The 27,174-nt window shown below is 37.0% G+C and overlaps 1 protein-coding gene and 1 pseudogene across 1 annotated transcript in view; both read left to right on the top strand.

The window, feature by feature from the left end:
* TENM3 (teneurin transmembrane protein 3) overlaps positions 1 to 27,174 on the top strand; it is a 3,497,142-nt gene that overhangs the window by 2,080,720 nt on the left and 1,389,248 nt on the right. The window lies entirely within an intron of this gene.
* Positions 24,498 to 24,967, top strand: LOC138170926 (large ribosomal subunit protein uL15 pseudogene; annotated as a pseudogene).

Here is a 27,174-nt window from a genome sequence, read left to right as displayed (position 1 = left end):
ATTGGTGTTCAGTCCTGTCCAACTCTTTGTGATCCCATTTGGGATTTTCTTGGCATAGATACTGGAGTGGTTTGCCATTTCCTTCTCCAGCTTAGAGGCAAACAAGATTAAGTGAGTTCTACAGGGTCACACAACTAGTAAGCATCTGAGGCTAGATTTGAACTAAGGAAGATGAGTCTTCCTAACTCAAGGCTGGGCACTCCATAGGACTATACCATACCATAGACTAGCTGCCTGGATATAGCTAACCTGATGAGAGATTAACTACAGGTAAATACACCTAACCCAAACAGATCTGGTCTTGAACAGCACCCAGAAATTATCCCCAAAATAAGTGTTCTCCCCCTTCCAAATTACTTGATATCCTGTCCCTATTACTCAATCTCCTAGATAAAGAAAATGGCAGAGCAGCCTCACCTGATAGACTTCTTTTGACCTGCCCCAAAGCTATGTAAAACCCTATGTAAGGATGTATCTCATCCCTTTCCTTTATAGCCAGTCACCGAGTACATACTTGACCAAACAGCTGGTGCTAATGAAACTTTTTTATCTTCTAGCCTCATCTCTTGATTTATTGACCTTCAGTCATATGGACCTAGGAGGGAGGAATTGCTCTCCAGGAAGATCTGAGGATCTCTAGGCTGAGAAGTGCTAGCTTTTCAAATCCTTAGTTAAGGAAACAGAAAGACCCATCAATCTGCTGAATATAAAGAGAAAAACGTGGTTATTTTATTGAATTTTCCAAAAAAAAGTCTTAAATATCACTCCACCCTCACATTGCCTTAGTCTGTTGCTTACATCCACTTGAAATCCCCTCCATCTGGGGTGGGCTAAGTCTTTTTGAAACTTGGGCAAATGAGGTGGCTTGTTCTAGATCATGGTGTCAAACTCAAATAGAAATTGATCTCTGCAAGTTGCATATTGACTTAGAAAACCACAAATTTATATATAAATATACATATATATATATACATACAGAGTGATAGGTGTAAATGTAAGATACAGATACATAGACATATGTATGTAGATATATGTATGTAGATATCTATGTATCTTTATATATACCTATGTCTATATGTATGTATGTATCTCTATATATTTATATCTACAACTGTATCCATATCTGTATGGATATACATATAAATAACACAGTAATTGCTTTGAATTTATGGAATAAAACAGGCATTTCCATAGCAGTATAATAAAAAGATGATTACACATAAAACTGAAAATCTATTATATACAACTTGCTATTCCTTTTAAATATATAATAAAGTTATCCTGTAAATTTCTTTTTTTTCTTCCCTCCACCCTGCCCTAGAGATGGCTATATACACATACATACATATATACTTACACACACACACACATTATCCTAAACATGTATTTATCAGTTATTTCTCTGGATGCAGATAGCATCTACCTTAATATGTCCTTTATAATTAATTTGGGTATTTATAATAAGCACAATAAAATTTAATGCAATAGATAAAAATGTTATATGCATAGATATATAATAGTGTTTTTATTTATTGTGTTTAACTTGTCCCAGGAGTTTTGACTTTGACACATATGCCCCAGAGCACTAGACTGGGGAACTAGGTTTGAATTCTGACTCAATTACCTACTAGCTCTGTATTCCTGAGCAAAACATTTAACCTCTCCAGTGCTCTCTTCCTCATCTGTAAAATGGGGATAATACAGCTAGAAAGAGGATTATTATGTGGATCAAATGATATGAAAAATTTTGTTAAACTTAAAGTATTAACTGTGAATAACTGTTACTATTTCTCTCTCAATTACCTGGATAACTGGTTCAGTCATCTATAAATTCAAGTAATAGAGTCTAAGAATTCTGGCAAGTATGTACAGCTGTGTGTGCCCAAGGCTATGGGGCACCCAGCTGTCTACAGCTGGCAATTATGTTTGGGCATATTTAAGATGCATCCATGTGTCTCCTCAACACTGGTATTGATAAGAGCCGTGGTGGTGGTAGGAATTCATCCACATTTGTGGGAGAAGGTTCTTGAAATTGAGTGAATTAAACAGGGTGGAATAGATCTATGAATTGGACATAAGGGGGACAAATTTCTGAATGTGATATAAGGAGGCAGAGAGAAAGATGAGGCTCACAAGGGAAAGCAGAGTGCTTTGTGTGAGAAATTCTTGGAAATAGATACCATTTAATTGCAGAGGGTTGAAGACAAAAATGACAGCTCTGATGGAAAGCAGTTTGTGGCCTTAATAAGGTATACTGGGCAGTGAATTTAAATATCTCAATACTTTAAGCACTTGATTTCATCCTCCACTGTTGCAGTGCAAACTTCTCCATGCCTTAATAGACCATTTCTTGAGGTGTTGGGGATGGGGGTGGGGAGGGACAAATCTATTAGTCAATGACCAGTGGCCTGAACTTAAAAACAGACGGAGTCTATCTCTAGGCCTTTGCAGTCTGGTAGGGCTTATCCTTGCTTTGCTTATATAGCCTTGAAAACCCAGGCACTCAAAAAGGCATTTATTAAGCTCTTACTATGTACCAGGCACCAACTCTATTCCATAATGGGGCATTCAAAGAGGCATTTAATAAGGAGTGGGTCTAAAATGAAATTTAATATTCCTCACCTCTCATTTGTGATACACACACATCTGTGTCTATATCTATATGTGTATACATATAAATAACTCAATATTTGTTTTGAACTTACGGAACAGAACAGGCATTTCCACAACAGTGTTATATACATATTTTTTTCATGGAAACCTATGTATGTGGGTGATATTCTGAATGCTGTTACATATTCTTCTTGTTTCCTGACGGTAATAGAAAGATGGCAAAACTCTGCACGGTTCTAGGGAAAATTTTGCACTAGCTTATGAGGGTAGACCGAAGAAAAGAAAAGGGAACTAATGATGTTGGAGGATTTGGGGCAAGGTTGACTTGAACCTACTATTCATAGTCGCTGAGGTGCATGAATTAATTGGTGATAAATGAAAAGAAAAAGATGCTAGGCACTTGCTTTTAAAATTTTGAAATCACTAAAATATAAAAATGTTAATGTCTGAATATTTCTTACTCCTTAATTTTGAGGAACCTACAATCAATTTCACTATTCACCATGCAGGCATAGTTAAAGAAGAGTAATGGAATTTGTTTCTTCTTTCCTGGAGACACATATAAGTTTGTTTGTTTTCCTTCAACTCTGCAATACTGTAGGTTTCCAGTTGGCCATTATTATATAAGCATAGTTTTTGCTGTCCAAAACTAGATGGCATTTTTCTTTATTGCTTAGATGCAATATCTTTTCTGTATAAGTAACTTCACAATGAAGTTAGCTGGTATGTAATCTTTCCAGTCTGGAATTTTTCTTCACTCTATAGAAGATATTACTTCAACCACAGGATGATAATGATTCAAAGAATTACCAACTCATGACTATACATCAAGTAAATATTTCCCAATGTCTCTAAGAAACAGACAGACAAAATCTGGTGTCAGACTTGCACAGCCTTTTCTAAATAACAGAACCATAAAGGGGGAGAAACAGAAAACAGAAAGCAGACATCTTTCTAAACCTTTTGCTAAAGCATACTTAAAACACCAATGTATGTAAATATAGATACTGGCATTGATTTTAACAAACATATCATTCTCTAGTGGTTAGAACCCCAAACTTCAGATACTAGCTTTGTGATCATGTACCTATCATTTAAACTCACTGGTCCTCATTTCTCTCATCTGTAAAATGGGGATAATGATACATGTGGTAATCTACCTAGTAGGATTTACAAAAAATATTTTGAAAATCTTAAAGTAACAGAAAGGTAAAATATTTATTATAAGTGATTACATATAAATTACATAAACTGTGGCAATCAAAACCACTAAAACTATATGTGGATTGGAAATGTTACTTAATTTAATGTTTCAGTGTCCTGTGTCATGACCTCAAACATTGAGTAACAAAATTAAGAGTCATAAACTCCTTAATTTTAAAGGTTATAGGCAGTTAAGTGACACAATGGATAGAGTACCTGCCCTGGAGTCAGGAGGACTCAAGTTCAAATCTGTCCTTAGACATTTGACACTTACTAGCTGTGTGACCCTGGGCAAGTCACTTAACCCTGATTGCATCATAAAAACAAAAAAAAAACCCAAAAGTTTAAAGGTACATAAGTGCCAACTAGTGTACCCTTATTTTACAGATAAGAATGTCAAATAAAGGGGGCCGCTAGGTGGCACAGTGAATAGAGCAACATCCCTGGAGTCAGGAGGAACTGAGTTCAAATCAGGCCTCAGACACTTAACACTTACTAGGCATGTGACCTCGGACAAGTCACTTAACTCCAATTGCCCTGCCTTCCTCCCTCCAAAAAAAAAAAAAAAGAATGTCAAATAACTTGTTTAAGGTCACAGAATGAACCAGAGGCCCAGATGGTAGAATTTCACTCTCTTTCCAATTTTTTTTCCCCCACTACATGATGGTTGGCAATATTTAGATAACAAAATGGGAAGAGAAGAGAAAGAAAGAGAAGGAAGGGAAGAGAAGGAAAAGAGGAACTTTGTTATATATTTACTTAACTACCTCTAAAAAATGACTCATATGTTTAACCCTGACAGATATCCAGTACCAGAGATTTAAATGCTAATGGTGCCACAGCATAGGTGATGCAACCATTAACAAAAAATAAATAAATTATAAAACAAGAAGCCTTGCTGAGCATTCAACCTCTGCTAAGGAGCTAGCAGTGGTAAAGTGAAAAAAAAAATGTGTTAGCCACTAGGGATTTAACTTTAATTTTTTTCCTCCATTGGGTCAAACCCTCTCATTTTACAGAAGAGAAACTGAGATAGAGAAATTATCACATTCCCTGGGTCAGATAGTGAGTGAGTGTCTCAGATCTTGTGAACTCAGTGAACTCAGATCTTCCTGACTTCAAATTCAGTATCCCATTCATTACATCATGCTGCTTCTCAGTAGATTAATCAAAATTTAAAATAATCAGTAAAGTGGTAGAAAGTCACTGAATTAAAAATATGTATATATATATATATATATATATATATATATATATATATATATATATATTAGCCCACTAAGGGTTTAACTTTAAATTTTTCTTCCTTGAAAAGATAATCACTTTTAGTCTATATTTTCCCATAGTATTTTCTCCATTAAAATAATATCTCTAGGATTCACATAAATTCAGTGATATGAACTCAATAAAAATAGTTGTTTCACTGAGCTCATGCCTTAATGCAGATAAAATTATTAATCGTTTATCTTCCCTTATTTAAAGACAGCCTTTCCAAATGGAAATTACGTAACATAATTGTAACCCAAACATAGGTTATTTAACTTAAAACAATTGTGGTCAATTCTAGTTTCAGTCCTCATTTACTTTGTTAGGGGCTAAAATGATGAAGTATTGAACATTTACCTCCCTCCTCCCCCACATATTCTGTAATTCAATGACTTCAGTCTCATTGCTATTCCTCATGCAGGATTTTCCATCTCTCAACTTAATATTTTCACTGATTGTTCCCCCATTCCTGGCAATATTTCCCTCTTCATCTCTACCTCTTGATTTCCCTAGCTAAAATCCCACATCATATAAGAGGCCCTTCCTCATCCTCCTTAATGCTGCTGCCTTCTCTCTGTTGACTACCTTCAATTTATCTTAAGTATTGTTTGTTTTTCTGTATAGTTGTTTGCATTTTGTCTCCCTCCTTAGACTATAAGCTTCTTGAGGGCAAGGTCCTTTTTGTTTGTTTGTTGGGGCTATATTAGTTTGGTTTGACTTTATTTGGTTTAGTTTTTGTTTGTTTGTTTCTTTTTGCCTTTTTTGTGTGTGTCCCCAGAAAGAGCCTATCACACAGTAGGTGCTCAATAAATTCTTGTTGTCTTGACATTACTTCTTGAACACTAGTCATAATGATTATGATGTTGCTTACTTATGTTCATCATTGACTTCCCATCACTTTACTGATTATTTTAAATTTTGATATCCACTGAAAAGCAGCATGATGTGATGAATAGGATAGTGAATTCAAAGTCAGGAAGACCTGAGTTCGGATTCCACATCAGATACCCACTAGCTATCTGACCCAGGGCATGCAATAACTTCTCTATCTCACTCTCCCTTCTGTAAAATGAGGGGGTTTGACTCAATTGACTCCTATGTTCCCTTCTCACTCCTAAAATATGATCTTATAATGACCCTGAAATCATACATCTTCTGTGATTCATTGGCATGTTACATCAACAAAATGAGTGTTAATGACATCATGCAGGTCATTGAAAGGGCTCAGTAGTTTCCCACATACACTCCAATCCATAATAGAAGTCAATAAAGTATGAAAAAATAATGTACTTTAACGTCAGTCACGATGAATTAAGAAGCATGAAGTTGTAGAATATTTAGTGTACCTCACAATGGCAAAGGATGTACAAAGCTGAAGCAGTTCCAGGGGAGAGGCACAAAGATAAATAGAGAACATGAAGGGTGAACGTAACTAAGTTGTTTACTAGAGAAAATGGTGCCAAAGGGTAAATCAGGAATGCTTGTATGAATTTCTGAGCAATCATTTCTGCCTCTTCCCTTTTACTCACACTCTTTCTTCCTTGGGCCAGAATACACTCTTCCATTAGCCACCTCTGCCTATTGACTGCTAATCACCCTTCAAGGCCAAGCTCAAATGCCACCTCCTTCATGTAGCCTTTTTTCTCATCAACCCAAATAAGAGTAATTTCTTGTCATCCCAGAGAATTTTAGATTCACGCTGTGAACTTGTGTTCTAATTTGCCTTCTTTGTATACACTCTGAGTGCACGCCATGTGCTAAATTGAGGGAAGGACAGGGACAAAATTCTCATAGGATGCGCAGGCCCAGAGGAGATGCGTTCTGCATCACTGAAGGGGAAGGGAGTAAGCATTTTTATAGTGCCTACTATGTGCCAGACAGCATGCTAACTAAACCTTTTACAAATATTATCTCACACCGACACTAAGGGCTAAAGAGACTAAGGGATCTTCCTAGTGTCAGAGCCTGGGGACCTCAGATTTCTCCAGACTCCAAGTTCAGTGATCTTTCCACTATGCTTCATTGCCTCTAATCTTGGTCATCTGAATACATTCTCATCAATTCACTGTCATTTGGGTGGGATGTTGCCATAAGGCATCGAATTTTAGTATTTCAGTGTTATAAAGCACCCTCAAGTGTATTCTGTTCCCATATATATATATATATACCTCATTTCTTAAATCTGTTACCCAGAATCAGTAATTTTGTACAAGACATTTTACTCTTCAGTCCTTTGGTTCATTGATTTGCACTGAACCGCCCTCTTTAATCAGACTGTTTCACCCAGTCCCACTTGTGACTAAGGGCCCTTGTTGTGAGGTCAAAGTTCAAAGTGCATTCTGAGGCTAAGGAATAGAGTGGTGCTAACACATTCATATTTTGAGGGAAGGGGAAAAGGCAGGACAAAAAGGAAGACCCTAGTCATTTAGCATCATGCTCTTATCAGATGTGCTAATAAGACACTTGCCATATTTTAATGACTTACTTATGTACATTTTTACTAGATTCTCTTTCACATTCTCTTCTCCTCTTTCCCTCACTCCTTCCCCTCCACTTTCTTCATCTTCCTTCGCTTTCCTACCTCCCTCCTCTGTTTCCCCTCCTCCTTCTAATCCTCTCCCTTTTCCCCTTTCCATATATCACTTCATATCTCTCTACCTCTTACCTTGTTTCTGTCTCCCTTTGTTTCTTTTTTTTTTTTTAAAGCAATCGGGGTTAAGTAACTTGCTCAAGGTTACGTGGACAGCTATTTCTGGGTGTGGTGCTAAGTATCTGAGCCCGGATTTGATCCCCAGATCATCCTGACACTGGAGCTGGTGCTCTTACTTGCTGAGCCACCTGGCCACCCCTAAGCAATTGGGGTTAAGTAACTTGCTCAACGTTACATGGCCAGGTGTTTCTGGGTGGGTGATAAGTGTCTGAGCCTGGATTCGATCCCCAGGCCATCCTGACACTGGAGCCAGTGCTCTTACTCGCTGTGCTACCTGGCCGCCCTCTCCCTTTCTTTCTGCCTCTTTCTATGTGTCTACTTTTTTCTCTTTCTTTCTCTCCATAATATCATTTTAAGCAAAAAGGCTCATTGTTGACTATTCAACTTGTTCAACAAGATGGTGTCCAGATCTAAGAAGGAAAGAAAAGAAATTAATTTAATAGGATTCTTTTATTTTGTCACACTAGTTTATTAGCAAGAATTTAGTTATCTTCAAGGTTAATACAAGTTAATTTCTAATTATGTTTTCCAATTATTTTCCCCTTTGTAGAATTTAGGTTAATCAACCATCATTTTCAAGATACAACATTTTTCTTTTAAAAAAATAGATGCACTAACTCCACTAACATCTTTTGGATTCTTTAGGGTCTACACTAATTTTCTTAATTGTAACTATGGCTTGTGCATTGGTTTTGACCAGTTTGCTTTGTACTTAAAATTAAAATATTAAGGTTTTTAAACATCTTCATCTGTTTATAGATAAGTGAAATCTTTATCCATTTTTCACTGTTTCAAAACATAAAAGAATCACTACCTTCTGATATCAGTTCAATTTTTTTTATGAAAAGAGATTTTTAAAATATAAACTTTAAAAAGCCAGTTTTTGTAGAATCTATACCTGTTCCAAAATTTCCTTCACTATCCAGTAAAAAGACAACATTTGCCCTTGTCTTTCTGGTACTCTGACTGTAAGTGGCTTCCTGTGCCTTTTTATGTCTTACTTCTTTACATCAATGCCAGGAATCTATTTGTGTGAAAATGAAAGGAACGTATTTTAAATGAAATGGAAGTACACATAGTGCTCCTCCTCTGGAAAGTGAGGGGGTTGATCTAGGTGATCTCTGAGTACTCTGTCAGCCCTAAACCCTAGGACCCAATGGAAATAGTGCTCCTTTGAATGGTTCTTACTTATCTGACTGTCCTCACTGTGCTTCAAAGGGTAGATCTGGTCAGGTATAAGCTATCCTTGATGGAATGACTACTATATGCGTAATATGAATATCTAAGTGGAGCCCATGTCAGATTGCACACCATCTTGGGGAAGGGAGAGGAGAGAATGGGGGAGAAAATTCAAAACTCAAAATCTTATGGAAGTGAAGGTAGAAAACTAAAAATTAATTATATATTAAAAGTGCTTCTTTCTACATAATGGTGTATATGGAAATTCTCTTTTACCTAGGAAGAGTATATGCTTAGCAGTAAAATCTGAGTTCCAAAGACTATGTATATTTCAATTACATTCTTAGCAGAATTTCAAATTGCTTTCCAGAATGGTCAAACCAATTCACGGTTCCACCAACATTGTGTTAGTGTACCTTTCTTTTCATATCTCTTTCCAACAATTACTATTCAAAGGGATTTTTAAATGGGTATAACATCCATTTATCTTTGAGAGGTTAATATTTAAAAGAAACTGTGTTGTCATGGCATGGATACTTTTACTGACATAGATTACATGCCTGCCACACTTCAGTAACTGCTTTCACTAGTTGCTGTGGGGGAAAAAAAAGTCTTTACCTAGTGGCCAACCTTCTGGTAGTGTCTTACCAAATTTAGCTAGGCCAAGCTTTAAATAACACGTAGTTGCTTAAAAGGCCCATAATGAAAGCACTTCTGGGACCTGGAGTACTATTTAGGCTGTGATCAGATATCAGAGTTAGGCTTTAGAGAAACTGAGGAGGGCATGAGTTCATATTCTTTCCTATTCATCCACATAGATATTGGTAGAAAAAAATGTAAATGGAGTGAGGTCAATACACAAAAACCTTACTCCTTTGCTCTTGGGTTTTTTTTTCTATTTTATATAATTCAGGTCCTCTTCTCCTCACCTGTGAAGACTTTAATTTACCTTATTTAAATAGAATATTCCTGCTTGTTTGTGAGGACTGAAACTGGAGCACATATTTGTATAAATGTCATTCATTTTAAGTTGGTAGCTGAAAATTGTCTTGACAATGAAATGTCAGGTTTCAAATGGTATGTGTTACAAGGAAGTCTGCCCAGAGATGAAGTACAAGGTCTCACTGAACTTACTAGGAGTTGCCTGTGTACATCAATAGATAACACTCTGAGTTGATTCTGTTGAATTAAAAGAAAATAATTTCATATTAAATATGTATGTATGTATATATACACATATAACAGAGACAGAGGGAGAAACAGAGACAGAAAGATGGAGAAAGATGCACAGAGACGGATGGAAAGAGAGAGGGAGGGGATAAAGAGGAGGAAATGGGGGGGAGGGAAGAATGGAGTGGGGGGAACAGAGAGGCAGAAAGAGAGAGAGGCAGGCAGAAGGGGAAGGAAAGGAGATATGACAAATGTGTTTGTTTTTGTAGTGGCTTTTCATTTAGGAATAACACTTATTAATTCTATATTCTCATACAGCAAAACATTTTGAGGTTTTTTCTTTCATTATATAGACATGAAACCTGTACTTTGTGATTTCTGCATAAAAGCGTTGCCATTGTCCAAAGTGAGTAATTGCAGAGTGATGCCAAAGTCTGATTGACTCCTAGGAATGCTTTTCTGATAATGTATATATGATCATGTACTATGTATTATTTAAAAGACAGCCTGCATTTAGTGGTGAACTGAGTTGTTTTCAAAAAAGAGAATACAAATTGCCATATAAAAACTATCCACATTTCCTTATCTACCAATGGGTGGTACTCAGAAACAAGTTTAATTTTAACTTTTAAAATACTATTTTCAAGAAATTGCTACCATGTGTTTGACTTATCCTGACATATTCATGATTGAAATTCTTTTTGTTTGGGAGACAAAAGAGTAGGATGATAAATGAAAATCAACCAGGGAGAATGGGTATGCATGTTTTTTTTCAGTCACTATGCCCTTCTCGATGCAAGGGCATACTAGTTTCGCTCATCACTGTAGGCACAAGACAATAAACATGACTGTAACATCAGTTTGGAACTCAGCAGCTGCAGACGGGTGGAATGACTCAAATACCAAAGAGTCGCTTGCAGTCTAAATACCAAGGAATAACCTTTTTTTCCCCCACTTAAACATTCTTAGGACCGCTCTAAACCTATTAGTAATACATTTTAATTATGACAGTTACTTATTTCAAAAGATACCCTAAGTAATCTCACTCCTCTTTTAAATAGCAAAATCTAACTGTTGAAGTAAAAATGTTTTATGTTCTTTTTCTCAGTGAAGGGAACACTAAATGAAGTTTTTGATGGACAGAAGTACATATTCATGGATTGTCTTTTTTGCATAATTTTTTTCTTATTTCCCTAATAAGAAGTCTTATTGGAGAATAACTGTTTCTAAATTTCCAGTAGAATTGCTCACAATCTCTATTAGCTTTCTTTAATGGAAGATGATGGTTTTACTTCCATAAGAATAATTACTCCAATTAAGTCAATTCAGTAGTTTATTTTTTTTCAATCAAATAGCACATTGTCTATTATCAATAAAAATCCCTATATTATTTACAAGATTTTATCTGCAGCTAAAATGTTCTGTATTGCCATGGGAGCCCCACCCCCCTTTATGACTCTGATGGGCCATTCTTCATTTATTTCTCTTGGTTCTGCCTATTTTCTTTCCCTAACGATGTAGATTATAGTAAAAGGTAGCTACTATTAAAATGTGTACTTTTACAATTTTCAGGTGTTGTTTTTATTTTTCAATTTGAAAGTATATTTTGATAGCTTTTGCTGTCAAATGCTAACACTAAATAGGAAGACCAGTGATTTGGGTGGATGAGGTCTTAAGCTCATGGTCCTAGGTTGTCATTGAATGGCCATGGGCAAGTCACTTGATTTCTCAGTTCTCACATTTGTATGAAGAAGGCACAGGACTTGAGCATTTACAAGTTCCACTTTAGCTCTGGCTCTGTGATCTAGTCATCCTGGGAAAAGAAGCAGTTTACATAGAAAGTATTGTTTGCTTTGTAAAAATATCAGTCCTTTTTACCATTAGTCTCTTTGATAATTGGATCTTTAGGGTGAAATATTATTTGCAAAATTAATAGTCCTTAAAAAAGAAAAGTGTGAGAATAATTCAAATAAGGATGACCATGAAATACGTGTGTTTGCATAGTCAGGGCTGTTGGACCATCTGCTAACTGAAAAAGACGATTATCTCTCTGCCTTTTTTGTTGTTGTTATTCTTTCTTGCTTTGGAACAAAACCACTCAAATCCCACACCCCAGTGACTAATATGTGGGGTATATAGTGATTTCCATTTCATTAAAATTAACTTTGCCATAAGGGAAGCACAGACTGATTTATTAAATCTAAAAGTAGCTTCTTCCTTTTGTCTTCTTTCCAGCTGCATAATCACACCAGAAGCTTTCTCTGTGCTTTCAGGATGGGATGGGAGAGAAGGGTACTGGGGAAGGGGGGGGATGAAATTCCACTTGAATAGTTGCTTTAAGCTATTTCTCAGTTCTGGGAGGGAATCAGCAAGTTAAAAATCAGGATAATCGTTATTTTGTTCCCCTACTCCTAGGAATTAGTACAGATCCTGCTCTAAAGAACAGAGAGGTCTCAGGTGTAAATGTTTGGTTCAGAGAAACCTCAAAAAAGCTTGACTCAATTTTAGGCCACTGGCAAGTCAGAAATCTACCAAGAAGTCAAGACAATTATAGGGAGAGTCACCAGGATTTGGGTTCACTCTAGGCTTTAGCACAGACTTAAACCCTGACTTTGCCTGAGAATGAATCTTCCTAAATCAGAATGATCTATCAAACTTCTCTGGGCCATAACAAGTAGGAGCCCATTTCCCCAGAACCTCTTGTTCCATTTCATTGAAATAATTTCTAACATGTACCAGATGCAAAAGGTATAGAAATCTGTAAGCATCATTGTAAGACTGGGTAAGCTGATTTTGTTGTTATTGTTGTCCAGTCTTTCCAGTACTGTACCAGCTCTTTGAGACCCCATTTGGGGTTTCCTTGTTGAAAAACTGAAGTGGTTCACCATTTCCTTCTCCAGCTCATTTTACAGAGGAGGCAATTGAGGAATACTGGGTTAAGTGACTTGCCCAGGGTCACCAAGCTAGTAAGTGTCTGAGATCAGATTTGAACTTACAGAGATGAGTATTCCTGATCTCAGGCCCAACATTCTATCCACTACATCACCTAGCTACTCAGATAGATTTAGCATGAATTAAAATGGTTTCACCAACAGTGGGAAGCCATATGTGCTGATTTCACATAGCAATCTTCACCAGTCTCATGAATCTGAAGCTAAATCGTTGTCCCAACTTTTAAATCACCAGTCTTGATTACAAAAGCTGTAATCAATAAATGTAAATGCATTAAATGGTTTACTAAGTAAAGTTTAACTTAATAGAAAAACAAATGATTTTGTGATATGAGGACTTTCTTCAAGAGGATTTGGAACTTTTCCTAAACTTTTCATTTATAGTCTAACATACCCCCAAAAAGCTGTGTGGAAATAGAATAATTTTGAGTTGGGTGGCTGCATGTTTAGTTGGGAAACAACACAAATATTCCCTTTTTTCTCATGCAAGTCATGTCTTCAATCCCAACAAAGTTAAGTTTTTCTCTTGAGAGAAACCAACTGATGTGCTGCAGTCTTTGGGAAAAAAAAATTTTTTTTGATCTTGTTCAGAATCAGCACAGAGGGGTTTGCAAGTAGGTGTCATTGTGTGTCACATTCCCTCTTGTGAAAATCAACTTGCATTTGAATGTGGATCTTGACCCATGAATGTCACTGTGGTCCACTGAGCATCTTGACTTCAACATTTCCTGTTGTAAAATGGACAATGGATAACATTTTTTCCCCTTGAAGGAGGGACCTGTGACAGTGTCTGTGAGTGTGTGTGTGTGTGTGCGTGTGCGTGTGTGTGTGTGTGTGGGCAGTCAGGAGAAACCATAACACTCAGGCTTTAAGAGCATGTCATCAGCCACTGAGCAGGAGATCACAAGAGAACAAAGTTTCTGGACGGCTTTTTGAAAACACCAGGATTATCATTTGTTTCCAATTCACTTCCCCCTTTCAGAGGGTTCAATCCATCTTGGCTACTCTTCATCTACAGCTTAATGACGTGCCTCATAGTGGAGATGTACCCAATGGTATGGCAGATTGGGCCACCCCTCACTGTGGGGAAGAATCCCTTCCTATTCCTCATGTAGTCACTGGGCAGCTGACAAGTACCTACATTCAGAGTTCCATTTCCCCTAGTTTTGTATAAAGCATCTTTCATTGTTGTCAGCCTTATAGCTAGAGTAAAAGGCACCAGGAAATTGGAAAGCACAGCTGTTGGAGAAAATAAAAAGTATTCCATGTTCTGACAGTCTTCACAGAAAAAAAAAATACAAATCTAATTTTCAAAGTAAGTTTAATTTTTCTCTGTAAGTCAAGATGAAGAATCTTCCTAAACTGGTATGTTTTGCTGAACTTAGGCACACCAGTCTCCTGCATGACCCTCCTTCAATTACTGAGCCAAGTAGTACACTTCAATCTCTTTAAAAACATTTGTGATAGAAAAAGTCCAGAGTGGGGAAAACGTTCACAATTTTGATGACTCAGTGGCTCTAATTATCCAGTTTCTGGACGATCCTTGGTTTATTATTGCTTCTCCATGTGGTGCTGTCACACATATTTGGGGTATTTTTCACTCCACATTCTATTAGCAGAAGGATAAAAGCAAGGGAAATGTGATAAAACTCAAAGGCTTCCAGTGGTGTTCATAAGATCATAGACCTAATTCTGGAAAGGACCACAGAGGCCATTTAGCAGAACCCTCTGATTTTATAAATGAGGAAACTAAGGATCAGAGATGATGTGATTTTGACAAGGTTCATCTAATAAAGATTTAAACCCTGATCTTCAGATTCCAGAGCCAGAGATCTTTCCAATGTGTCCGTTGCTTATTAGCTAATCTGGTAGAACATTTGAATAAGTAAAGAACTGGCAAATATGGTAGACATTAAAATAGACTAGCATTGCCTGGGGATTTCAGTTAAATTCAACATTTAATATATTCTTACTATGTGCCAGACATGAAAATGGACACAGGAAATACAGGAAAAAAATATAGGCTCCTGCTTTCGAGGAGGTTACATTCTACTGGCATGAACAGCATGGATATTTATTTGTGCTACTCTTGTCCCCATCATCCTGATAATTGAAAACTTATCTGTTTAATATCTGTTCAATATTGAAATAGCTTAAGAGTAGAATTTTTCTTCAGAGAAAACTGAGGTTGGGAGACAGTTTCGGTTGTTCTAAGAAGTATTGTCATGTATACATCGTGAATGCCTGTCTGAAACAAATGTAACTCACAGGTATCCAATATGGCAACAAAACCTAGTTGATGAAGCTCATTAGGGCAGTTTGAAACATCTGCTCTCCCTGTTCAAAGGGCTAGGATTCTGAGATTGCTGCTGTTAGTCATATGCAGAGAAGGCAGGCATCTGGGTATCCAAGTGCCAGCAGGAAGGCCCATGAAAAAAAATGGCCCTACTTAGCACTCTTTCTTACAAGGAAACTACCCATCAAGATGTTCTGTATCCTTAAATCACTCCAACCAAGGCAATCTACTTTGTGAACAAGCTCTGTTATTGTTGCCGTAACGTTGCCAATAACCAGTGTCACCACATCCTGTGAAAGAAAGCCCCTGTCTTTTGAGAGGAAAGAGTGGGAATGTAGAACTGAGCTGAGTTGGGCTACAAAGGTGCTTGTAAGACTTTAAACAAATGATTGCTTTTTCTAAGCACATTAAGGGGAAAAAAAAACATGTGCTAAAAATCATACTGAAAAAAAATTTATGCTCAACCAAATTGTGATACTCACTCATCTAAAAAGCTTTGCTCATTCATACCAGAGAGATTAATCACAGAAAGGAGATCAAAAAATTCTCTGAAAGAGAAGGGAAATAATTCAGCAGTAAATCATAGGACAGGGCCAACATGAATCACAGCAAAAGGTACCAGCTCTTATGATTTAGGTGACGTATAAAAAATGGCCCTTCGTGGATTGACAGTTATAGGTATAAATGATAAAATTATTCAGCAGTGGTATGTTCTCTTCTTGTCATTTGTCATTTTGCATCTGATTACTTCTAAGAATTTAATTAAAGGGGCAACAGAAGCGTGTAGACCTTTGGTGACTCTAACAATCTGATACCTTTTTAAGCCTTTTTTCGAGAAAATATATGACTGCTTTATCCTTTTGCTTTGTTTTTCTCCCCCTAAATGCTGTGTGCTTCTAGACTCATGTTATTTTTCTTTTTTATATCATCTTACTCTTATGGGAAAGATTTATTAAGAACATATTAAGAGTCAAATCCAAGGCATCCAATAGTTATAATAGCATAGAACTGACTTTGAATGAAACAGGCAATGAAAGTCAGAGCAACAAGCTCTTCTTATAAATAATGGCTCCAGGTTTTACTTCTGACTTAAATGCTAAATATTATTACATTTTATTTGCCTGTTCTCTTCTTTCCCCTCCCCCACACTATCCCAAATATCTCACATTTATTTTTGTTCTCTTTCTCTTCCTTTCTTCCTTCTTCTCCCCCCACCCCCACACACACACCTGTATTATTTGCTTATGATTAAAAGTTTCACAGGAAAATAATGAACCTGCCCTGGAAAGGCCTTATTTCTCTAGGAAAGGGCTTAATACAAGAGGCAAATCTCATTTTTCTAAAATAAATAAATAAACTTGAAAAATACACTTTTAACAAAGAGAGCTCTCCTTAACATACATGGTATTTTCATTTGCCTAGACAAAAGGCTTTATTCTTATTCTAGTGCAGCAAATGGATTTTAAACAGATGCATCCTACAATAAGGTCTTTACCTCAAAATTCCTTCAAGGAAAGTGAGAACCTTAAGAAAAATTGTGGCCATTATACAGTGTGACCAAGCAATATATTTCTTAAAAATACACCTATGTGTGCATTTTTATTCGCAATTAAGAACACTTAATGCCACAAGACCAATTCACTGTCACTTTAAAGTTTTCCTGGAAAACAACTTCATTGTTTTAACTGACTAAATTAAGGCTTTTCAGTGTTTCCCTCCATCTCCCAGAGCAGAAATTAAATCAGTTTTAATTTATTTTATTTGCTAACACTGTGGATATAATTATTGCTGCAGAGTTTTTTTTAATTGTTTTCAACTAGGTGCTTGTCTTTAAGTTGCAATAGGCTTCTAATTCCACATTGTTGATATTCCCTTGTTAATTCTGACAAAGCATCATAAATCCAGGTATTTAGGTTTATTGAATTTTGAAATGAGGTGATTAGTTGGTGCATGGATGAATGAATTGATACAGAGCAAAATGAATTTTATGATTTACTATGGTTTACAAGTTCCCTTGGAACCATTATGGGCAAATTGTAGATTGTATTAAGAGGTAAGATATCACATTGATAATCAACTGAAAAATTTGCTCCAGTAAAGATATTCATGCTTTCTGCAAAAGACTCACTGTTGAATAAGTGTTTGGCATACACAATTAATTTTCACTATAGAGTCTTTCACACCATCATTTAGAGACTTAAGAAGCTAATGTATAAGATTTTCAAGGCCATACAATCAATGCAGCGTGTGAGAGTATGTTTTAAGGTTTTAGGTTACATTCAAAATGTGTAAGGTAATTACCAACTCAGAGATCTAATGAGATGCATGCCACTGAGCATTTTATTTTAAAGTACTAAGCCAAGTGACGATTAATCACACTTCTTCTGAATGTTGTGGGTCACTAGCATAAGAAAGATTGTATTTATGTATTCTGGGCTGTGTGGGGTGACCTGAAACCTATGGCTAGGTGGACATGTTCTCCTGATTCATAAGAGGTTCAATTAAGATAGCTCCATAAATACTAAAGGTAACATTTTCAGGAAAGGTTGGATAAATGGGTAGACAGTGTAGTAATGTCTCTTTTATAGTAGGAGTGAAACTACATAGACATCCCTATTTCAAGTCATCTTTCCTGAAATTCTACCCATAGAGATACAGTCTTTCATGTGTGGAAAGATCCTTCTAAAAATATAATTTAAAAAAAGAAAGCCTGAGTAAATTCACATCTGTGGTGCTATCCATCTTTCACACTTTAGTTAAAAGTCATTTCATTTAAACATTGCTCTCCTCCAGCTACCAACCTGAGGTCATCTATATTAAAAGAATGGTTAACTTCTTTGGATTTCAAATGCTTGAAAGGTAGGGGGAGAGGGTGGGACAATCCACCTGGAGAACATGTCATCAACACAGGAATAAAGCACTGGGTGCCTGGATTGGGGGTAACTCACCTCACAATTTTGCCACAGACTGATCTGTTCCTCTGACCTCCCTATAAAATGTAACAGTAATTATAGCTGTTAACTAGCAAAATCTTTCAACCTCATGCTTGTAACTCTTACTTCTGAGCTTTTCATGTAATTACATATGATAAGTATTTCATTTACTATAGTCTGTTAAAAAACACAAACACCAGATCATTGGCCTTGAGGTTGTTCCCTGTGGTATAATGGAAGGAATCCAGAAACTGGAGTGAGAGACATGTTTTAGATCCTGCCTGGCTCTCTGACAAACACTGACTAGTTAACCTCTCAGGCAGCTCCCTACGATTATGAATTGAAAAAAAATGCAAACCTAAATTGGCAGGGTGATTTTACTTTTTGAAGGTTTCCTACACCAACAAAATCATAGGTTTTCTCCTCTCATATTCCACTGCTATTCATTCATCTAACAAACTCTTTTGGAGCACCTAATAGGTATAAAGCACCTGTGTATATAGTAAATACATTTGGTTTTCCAATGTGTTTTTAAAAATGTTCCAGATTTATTGCTCAACCTAATTTTCTGAGTTGTTAAATTTTTTGACAAAGTCTAATCTGATGTTCTGCATTTAATTTTGTTTACAGTTGGAGTTTTTGTTTCAATTTTCTGTTTCCTCCTTACCTTACTGTACCCCTTCCTCTCCCATTGAGAAAGAAAAACAAAATCCATTACACATACACACGATGTGTATGTACATATCTACATATATAATATATTTGTGCAAAATAAATTCCCAAATATATATGTACATATACATATATGCATGTATGTATATTATATATGCTTATGCAAAATAAATTCCCACATAAACCATATTAAAAAGAAAAGGAAGGAAGGAAAGAAGGAAGGAAGGAAGGAAGGAAGGAAGGAAGGAAGGAAGGAAGGAAGGAAGGAAGGAAGGAAGGAAGGAAGGAAAACAAAGAAAGGGAGAGAGAAAGAACCTATACTTCAGTTTATAATATGAGTCCATCAGCTTCCTTTCTGGACAAGGATAGCATCTTTTATAATGAGCTCCTTAAACTGTGGTTGGTCATTATGCTAATAAGAGTTTTTAAGTCTTTCAACATTGTTTAACTTTATAGTATTGCTGTTATTTCACAAATTGTTCTCCTGATCTGCTCACTTAACTTTGCATCAGTTCATAGAAATCTTCCCAGGTTTTTCTGAAACCGTCCTCTTCATCATCTTTACAACAAAATAGTATTCCATTACTCTCATTAGCTATTTCTTCATCAGAGAGTGTGCATAATTTAATAGCTTTTAGAGCCTAGTTCCAGACTGGTTGGGCTAGTTTACAGCTCTGCTAACATTGTGTTAGTGTATGTGTTTTCCCACATCCCATACAGCATTTCTTATTTTCTTTTTCCCCTCTCTATATCAGCCAATCTGATGTTCATGAGGTTGTGCCTCAGAGTTCTTTTAATGTGCATATTATTACTTATTAATGATTTAGAGTATTTCTAAAAATGTTGCTATGGATAACTTAGATTCCTTTTTGTGAAAACTACCTATTCACATCATTTGATCTTTTATCAATTGGAAAACAGCTCTCTTTCTTGTAAATTTAATTCCATTCCCCGTATCTTAAAAATGAGACATTTATTAGAGAAATTTGCTATAAATATTTCTTCTGGTTTTCCTATTTCTTCTAATTTAAGCTGCATTGGTTTTGTTTGGCAAAAAAAAATTCAATTTTTCAAAAGTTATCCATTTTACCTCCAGTAAATATCCCTACTTTTTTACTTGGTCATGAATTCTTTCCCCATACATAGATCTGACATATATTTTCTTCCATATTCCATTAATTTGTTTATGATGTCAGCCTTTATGCCTAAATCATGTATTCATTTGAAGCTTATCTTTGTATTAGATTTGATGTGATAGTCTATACCTAGTTTCTGTGAGACTACTTTCCAGTTTCCCCAATATTTTTTGAATAGTGAGTCCCTGCCCCAATTGCCATGATCTTTGGGTTTTTCAAATACTAGGTGACTGTGCCTATTTTCTTCCACATATTGTATACCTGAACTATTCTGCTGATCCATACCTCTATTTCTTACCTAGTGCCAAACTGTTTCCATGATTGTAGCTTTGTAGTGTAGTTTGAGATCTGAATGGCTAGACCCCGTTTTCTTTACAAAGTTTTTAACTGGATCCAGAGACACATAGATGGAGACAGCCATGTCTTGTTCGTATAGTTTGATCATTAAGGTCTTTCACACAAGACTAGGGAATATATAGAGCCAAGATTATGTCAGCTCTAGCATGAAATCATAGCAGTGTTGAATTTAGAAGTGTCCTCAGAGATCATGAAAGCACATGATTGCAGAGTTGCAAGGTATCACCAAAGTCTTCAGTCCTTTAGATCAGGAACCCTTTCTACAAAAGTGATAGCATGTGGTCACCCTGCTGTAATGTAATGCCAAAAGAAAGGCAACTTCCCAGGTTCAAAATACCAGCATAGGTGCTCTCCATTTTATTCAGTGACAAACCAAGAACAGAGAAGATCAAAATATGACATCATTCAAAATACAGCATTTACTAAGCGTGATTAAATAATCTCCAAGTACTACCCCACCCCAGGACCTTCCAATCATTCAATCAATTACAAAGTCTCTGTTCTAAATACTTCTCCACCCCTAGGCTATACCTTAATTAAGTCCACCACAAAGCCCCTCTTCTCAAATGGAGATTAGTTTCCAAACATAAGGTCAAAAGTTCCCCACCCCTGGATCACAATTGAATCTACCCCAGAGTTACATCAAGTTTAAACACAGCACTTAATACCCAAATGGAGGTCTTTTCTTCATCTTGACACGAGGCAAGTTCTCAGCAATCTTAGTTCCTGGGGAGACAAGGCTTAGCAAAGCCACAAGATACATTGCCAGTCCCTTCATGAATTTATCCTCTGTCTGTAGAACAGTCCTAGAACCCCTGAACACATTAGCAAAGCCCTCTCCCAGGATTTCTGTAAACATACAACAAGAAAATCCTTCTTCAGGGCTTCTGAACCAACAGAAAGGCTCCCAGACCCCTGCAACAACAGCACTGTCCTTCACCAGTGGACAGTATTCATTCTGTCTGCAGGACAGTCTCCAGACCCCTGCAACAACAGCACTGTCCCTCACCAGTGGACAGTATTCACTCTCTGTCTGCAGGACAGTCTCAGGGCTTCTTAGCGAACAGCCAGGTTCCAGGACTTCTTCAACAAAAGGACTGTCTTTCACCAGTGGACAAATCTGGCAAAACAACATCAAAACAGACAAAGTACCAGCAAAACAGCCATGTCTCCTCAGTCCTTGGCAGCTCAGGGGGCAGGTCTCAAAAGTCCAGGGCAATTCAAAGCGGCCACCAGCAATTCTCTTAGTCTCTCTCTCTCTCCACGAGGTGCTGCTTCCAAAAAGGTCTTCCGCCTCTCTCTTGTCTCTCCAAATCTATGTCACCAGCTCCTCCCAGTTCATGACTTTCTTTTCACATCAAAAAGTCCATCCCACAGGTGGGATTAACAAGCTTACTTTAATCAGTCAGACATATATCGTTTACCTTGAAAAGGTCAGCACCCCGAACCTCAAAGCATACAGGCAGAATTATCACGACAGAAACATCAAGTAGACAGATTTCCAAACTGTCCAACCATTACATCCATACCCAGTCAACATCTGGGTTTCCACATTCTGGGTTTTTCAAAGCCGGGGGACTCTCAACAACGGCTTCCCAGAATTCAGATCAAATCACAGAATACTTCTCAAAGTGAGTCCCAAAACAAAGCTACACATCAGGGCTTATATAGCCTTCTCCTGGCTCAGAGAATGTAACAACCTTATTGACCCACTGGCCAATCAAAAAGTATCTACTGAAAAACAAGCCTCCCACCCCAGGCTTCTGGTGCACTTTAGCCTAGGGGCAGGGAAGATCTTTAAAATTTACATTCGCATTACACCTGCTTTCACTAGAACTTTCTGAAACAGGTTTTTTACTACATCAACTTCTTGCCCACTATACTTGCTGGATAGGGCTAAGTATTAGGCATTTTTTTCCTTGTATGGAACTAAAATATCTCTGTGAAAGTTCAACCCATAGCTTCTAATTCTGCCTTCTGGGATGAAGCAATGGAAGCCTGATCTTTGTGAAATCCTTTCTCATATATGAGAATAACAATCATGGTTCTTCCAAGACATCTCTTCATCTTAATGACTGACTGAAGGAGGTTTGTTTGTTTTGTGCAGTTTGGGTCCAAACCTGTAATTTCATCAGAATAGATAACTCGAGATAATAAAATTGCCTCAATCTGGGCGGCTAGGTGGATTAGTGGATAAATTAGATAACTTGAAATGAAGAAGATAGGTACAAATCTGGCCTTGGACATTTACTAGCTATAATACAATAGGCAGATCACTTAACATGTGTCAACCTGTTTCCTTTTCTCTAAAATGGAGAAAATAAAAGTAAATAGCTCATAGGATTGTCCTGAGGATTAAGTGAGATTAATTGAAATTTGTAAAGTGCTTTATAACCTGAAGTGCTAGAAAAATTATTACTGTGGTAATTACTATGATTACTATTGTGGCAGCTAGGTTGCACAGTGGTCTAGAGTCAGGAAGACCTGAGTTCAAATGTGACCTCAGATACTTACTGGTTGTGTGACCCTAGTCAAGTCACTTAACATTATTTACCTCAGTTTCCTCATCTGTAAATTGAGCTGGAGAAGGAAATGGTAAACAACTCCAGTATCTTTGCTAAGAAAATAGGGTCACAAAGAGTTGATCATGACTGAAAAACAACTGAATAACAACAATTATTATTTCCAGTACAGATCAATAACTGTTCTGCCACTGATATACAAAATGTAATACTAACTGGATATATAATTATGCATGGCATATAGGATAATAAAGTCTGTGATTTCATTGGTATAGGACACTACAAAATAATAAATTCCTTCTGCCAGTAAAGATTAGTGCTTTTCAAGTTACAATCTTAGAGAATTGCCTAGACACTGAAAAGTTCTAAATCAGTCAGTATGCATTTATTAAGCACCTAGGCACTGTACTGAATGATGGGATTTTAGCTGAGATTTTAAGGAAGCCAAAGAAGCCACAAGGCACAGATGAGTAGGGGGAGAATTCCATGCATGGGGAAGAGTCTTTGAAAATGCCTGGAGTCAGGAGATAGTATTTTGTTTGAAGAATAGCAAAAAGGCCAGTTTTACTGGCGCACAGAGTTGGGGGAGTGGGATGAGGATAAGGTGTAAGAAGAATGAAAAAGTAGGAGAGGACAAGACCGTGAAGGGCGCCAGCAACTGGAGTGATCATGATAGATCCCTTACAGGATGTAACTTTTAAAGGAATCTAGAGCTTCTAAAAGGCATATCTGAGGAGGGAGTATGGGCAAGATCCTGTGAAAAGGCAGGGAGATAGGAGATGGGAGTTTCATGTACTATTCATTAAGTAGATCATTTTCTCTGGATTGTAAAGTACATGAAGGGGATTAATATGTAATAAGCAGATAAAGTTGTCTAGAGTCTGATCGTGAATGACTTTAAATGGCAAAAAGAGGCATTTGTATTTGATCCTAGAAGCAGTAGGAGGCCACAAGATCAAGATCAAGGGAGTGACAATTGTCAGCCTTGTGTTTTAGGAGACCTAATCAGTCAATACTTAAAGAAATTAACTCACTCTGTTCACTGGAAGGCTAAATATTGAAACTGAAGCATAAATACTTTGGTTATATGATGAGAAATCAGAACTTACTGGGGCAGCTAGGTGATACAGTAAATAGAACACTGGCCCTGAAGTCAGGAAGACCTGAGTTCAAATTCAGCCTCAGATACTTGACTCTTAACTAGCTTGTGTAACTTTGGGCAAGTCATTTAACCCCAATTGCCTTGTGTTCTGCCCTCAAAAAAAAGGAAAATATCCTGATGACAGGAAATATTGAAGGCCAAAGGAAAAGAGAATGGTAGAGAATGAGATGGATAAATAGTGTCATGGAAACAGCAAACATGAACTTAGACAGACTTTGAGAGATAGTAGAGGATGGAAGGGCCTGGCAAACTATGTTCTATGGGCTCACAAAGAATCATACATGACTCAACAACAACAAATGCTTTAAGAATATTACTCCAGCTTTTCTCTTTTGTGGCGGCTTGCAAGATGCCTTCCCGACTAAGGAAGACGCAGAAGCTCCTCGGGCACGTCAGCCACAGCCACGGGCACATCAGCAAACACCAAAAGCACCCTGGAGGCCGCAGCAATGCAGGAGGGCTGCACCATCACCGAATCAACTTCGACAAATATCATCCAGGTTATTTTGGTAAAGTGGGTATGAGGCATTACCACTTGAAGAAAAACCAAAGCTACTGCCCAACTGTCAACCTTGATAAGCTGTGGACATTGGTCAGTGAGCAGACCAGGATTAATGCTGCCAAAAACAAGGAGGGCCTTGCCCCTATCATTGATGTTGTACTGTTGGGCTACTACAAAGTCCTAGGAAAAGGGAAACTCCCCAAGCCAGCCAGTCATTGTGAAGGCGAAGTTCTTCAGCAGGCGAGCAGAGGAAAAAATCAAGGGCATCAGGGGAGCCTGTGTCCTTGTGACATAAACATCCAACGTTAGCAAATAAAACACACAACTTCATTGTTAAAAAAAATATTACTCCAGCAGCTATGAAGATGGGGAAATAGAGAAGGGAGATATTGGAGTCAGGAAGGATAATTAAGAGAGAATCACCATAGTTCATGTAAAAGATCATCAAGAACGAGAGAGATAACCATAAGAATATGGTGCAAGAGATATTAAGAAGGTGAAATTGAAAAGACTTGGAAACTGATTGTACATGTAGGGCAAGGGAGAGTGAAGAGTCAAAGATAGTTTCAAGTCTAGGAGCTAGGGTGACTGGAAGGATGGTCGGTTAAGTAATATTTATTAATTGCTTAATATATGATAAGCATTGTGTTGAGAGTAACAGATACTTTAAAAAAAAAGGGAAAAGAAAAAGAAAAAAAAAACAAAAAAGTCCCTGCTTTCAAGGAGCTCATAGTCTGGTGATTGTTCCCTCTACAGAAATAAGTAAGTTAGGACAGATGGGAATTGGGGAGGGGAAATAATGAGTTCTGTTTTGTAAGTGTCAATTTCAGAATGCCTACAGGCTACCTACTAGGAGCTCACAGGGATTTCATACAGCATTTGGTCCAGCTTCCTTAGGTAAGAGATAAGAAAGTTAAGCCCCAAAGAAGTTGCTTGTCCAAGATCATAAATTGCTTTTTAATCTAGCTTTGGTTTTATGTTATATACTGCATTTACTTTATAACTTGGTACTACAGAAAGATCAATGAAAAAGTCAGGAGTTCTAGATTCTCTTTCTGTTAATCACTAATTAGCCTTTGGCTAATTTATTTTAACCTCTCTGGGCATTAATTTCCTCATTGGCAAAATGAAAGGGTTGGTCTCCATGACATCTAAGGTCCATCTGAATTCTCAAATTCTCTACTTCTTTTTTATCTGCAACATATGTGTGTATGTATGTATGTAGTACTTTCTGTAGTAATTTTCCAAGTATTTGTTCAGAATGCAGATGTGTCCTGAATTAAGGGGATCCAACCTTTGAAAAGCTAGGGCCCTAGATTCCCTAGGGATTAGGCAATTCACTGATAGTGTGTCAGGTACTTAGGGACAATGTGTTGTAAATTATCTTTATTTCTTTCAAATATTTCTTCCTCATTTTATTTTCTCAAGGAAAATGGGTTTGAATGAGAATATTTTGACACATGGGGTGAGGGATATATAATTGCTTTGAAGTTGAACAAGGAAATAATGATATTGTTTAGATTAAGCTCAAAATGTCCCTCCATAGTGCTAGGTGCTAAACAGGTTGAAATAATGTGGCTAGCTCAGTACTTAACCTATTATTCCAACAGGGAGTCAGAGCTGTAGGCAGGAGGGAGGAGAAAGCTCTATAATTGCATTCGAGTTCTTAGCTTATTATTCTTGGGAAAGTACTCATTTTCTCAAAAATAATAAGTGAAGATCTTTTTATAACATATACATATATGTATGGATGTATATAGATATGTGTGTATACATATATAAGTATGTGTGTGTGTGTATTCTGAATGGAAAAGGAACTATAGGTGTGTTATTCTGAGTAGACTCTTTTATTATTAGGTCACATTAATACATTTTAATCAGGATTGACTTATTTTACCTGGACATCTTACACATACAATTTTGTTTTGAACCAAGAAATTCATTAAAGATAGTGTCTACATTCGGTGGCTGAAAAAAAACAGCTATCCAACATAATTCAGTTTGTTTCATCAGTACTTGTGCAAATCCATGAATCCATCCAGGAGATTACTTTCTCTCCTCCAAAACAGATCACAAATAATTCATACCTCGTGAATAGGTCCACCCTCTGATAATAGGCTTCTTGAAACTTAAACTGTCTTGAGGTGATCCATCTCCAGATCCCAGGTCAAAGACTTTTTATTTTGGTGGGATCTGTATGTTTCATTGAAATGGCCTTTGGAGCCCAATGTCACTTGGACACCATAGTAGGGCACTGGAATAATAATACTTTGTAACCAGTCAATAAAGGAAACATTATGTGTCTACGATGCAACAACAAGCACTGTGTTGGTCACAGGAATACAAAAATAACACCAAAATAGTCCCTGTTCTCAAGAGGTTTACATTTTAATGAGGCAACATATGTATATTTAGACAGATATGTATATCTACACAAATGATAGATTAGATAGATGATAGATAGATAGATAGATAGATAGATAGATAGATAGATAGATAGAT

The sequence above is a fragment of the Petaurus breviceps genome, unplaced genomic scaffold (genome assembly GCF_028583685.1).
Source record: "Petaurus breviceps papuanus isolate PSGF00001 unplaced genomic scaffold, PetGlider_PUasm1.0 126, whole genome shotgun sequence".
Classification (NCBI taxonomy): Eukaryota; Metazoa; Chordata; class Mammalia; order Diprotodontia; family Petauridae; genus Petaurus; species Petaurus breviceps.
This window is presented reverse-complemented; position numbering and strand designations above follow the sequence as displayed.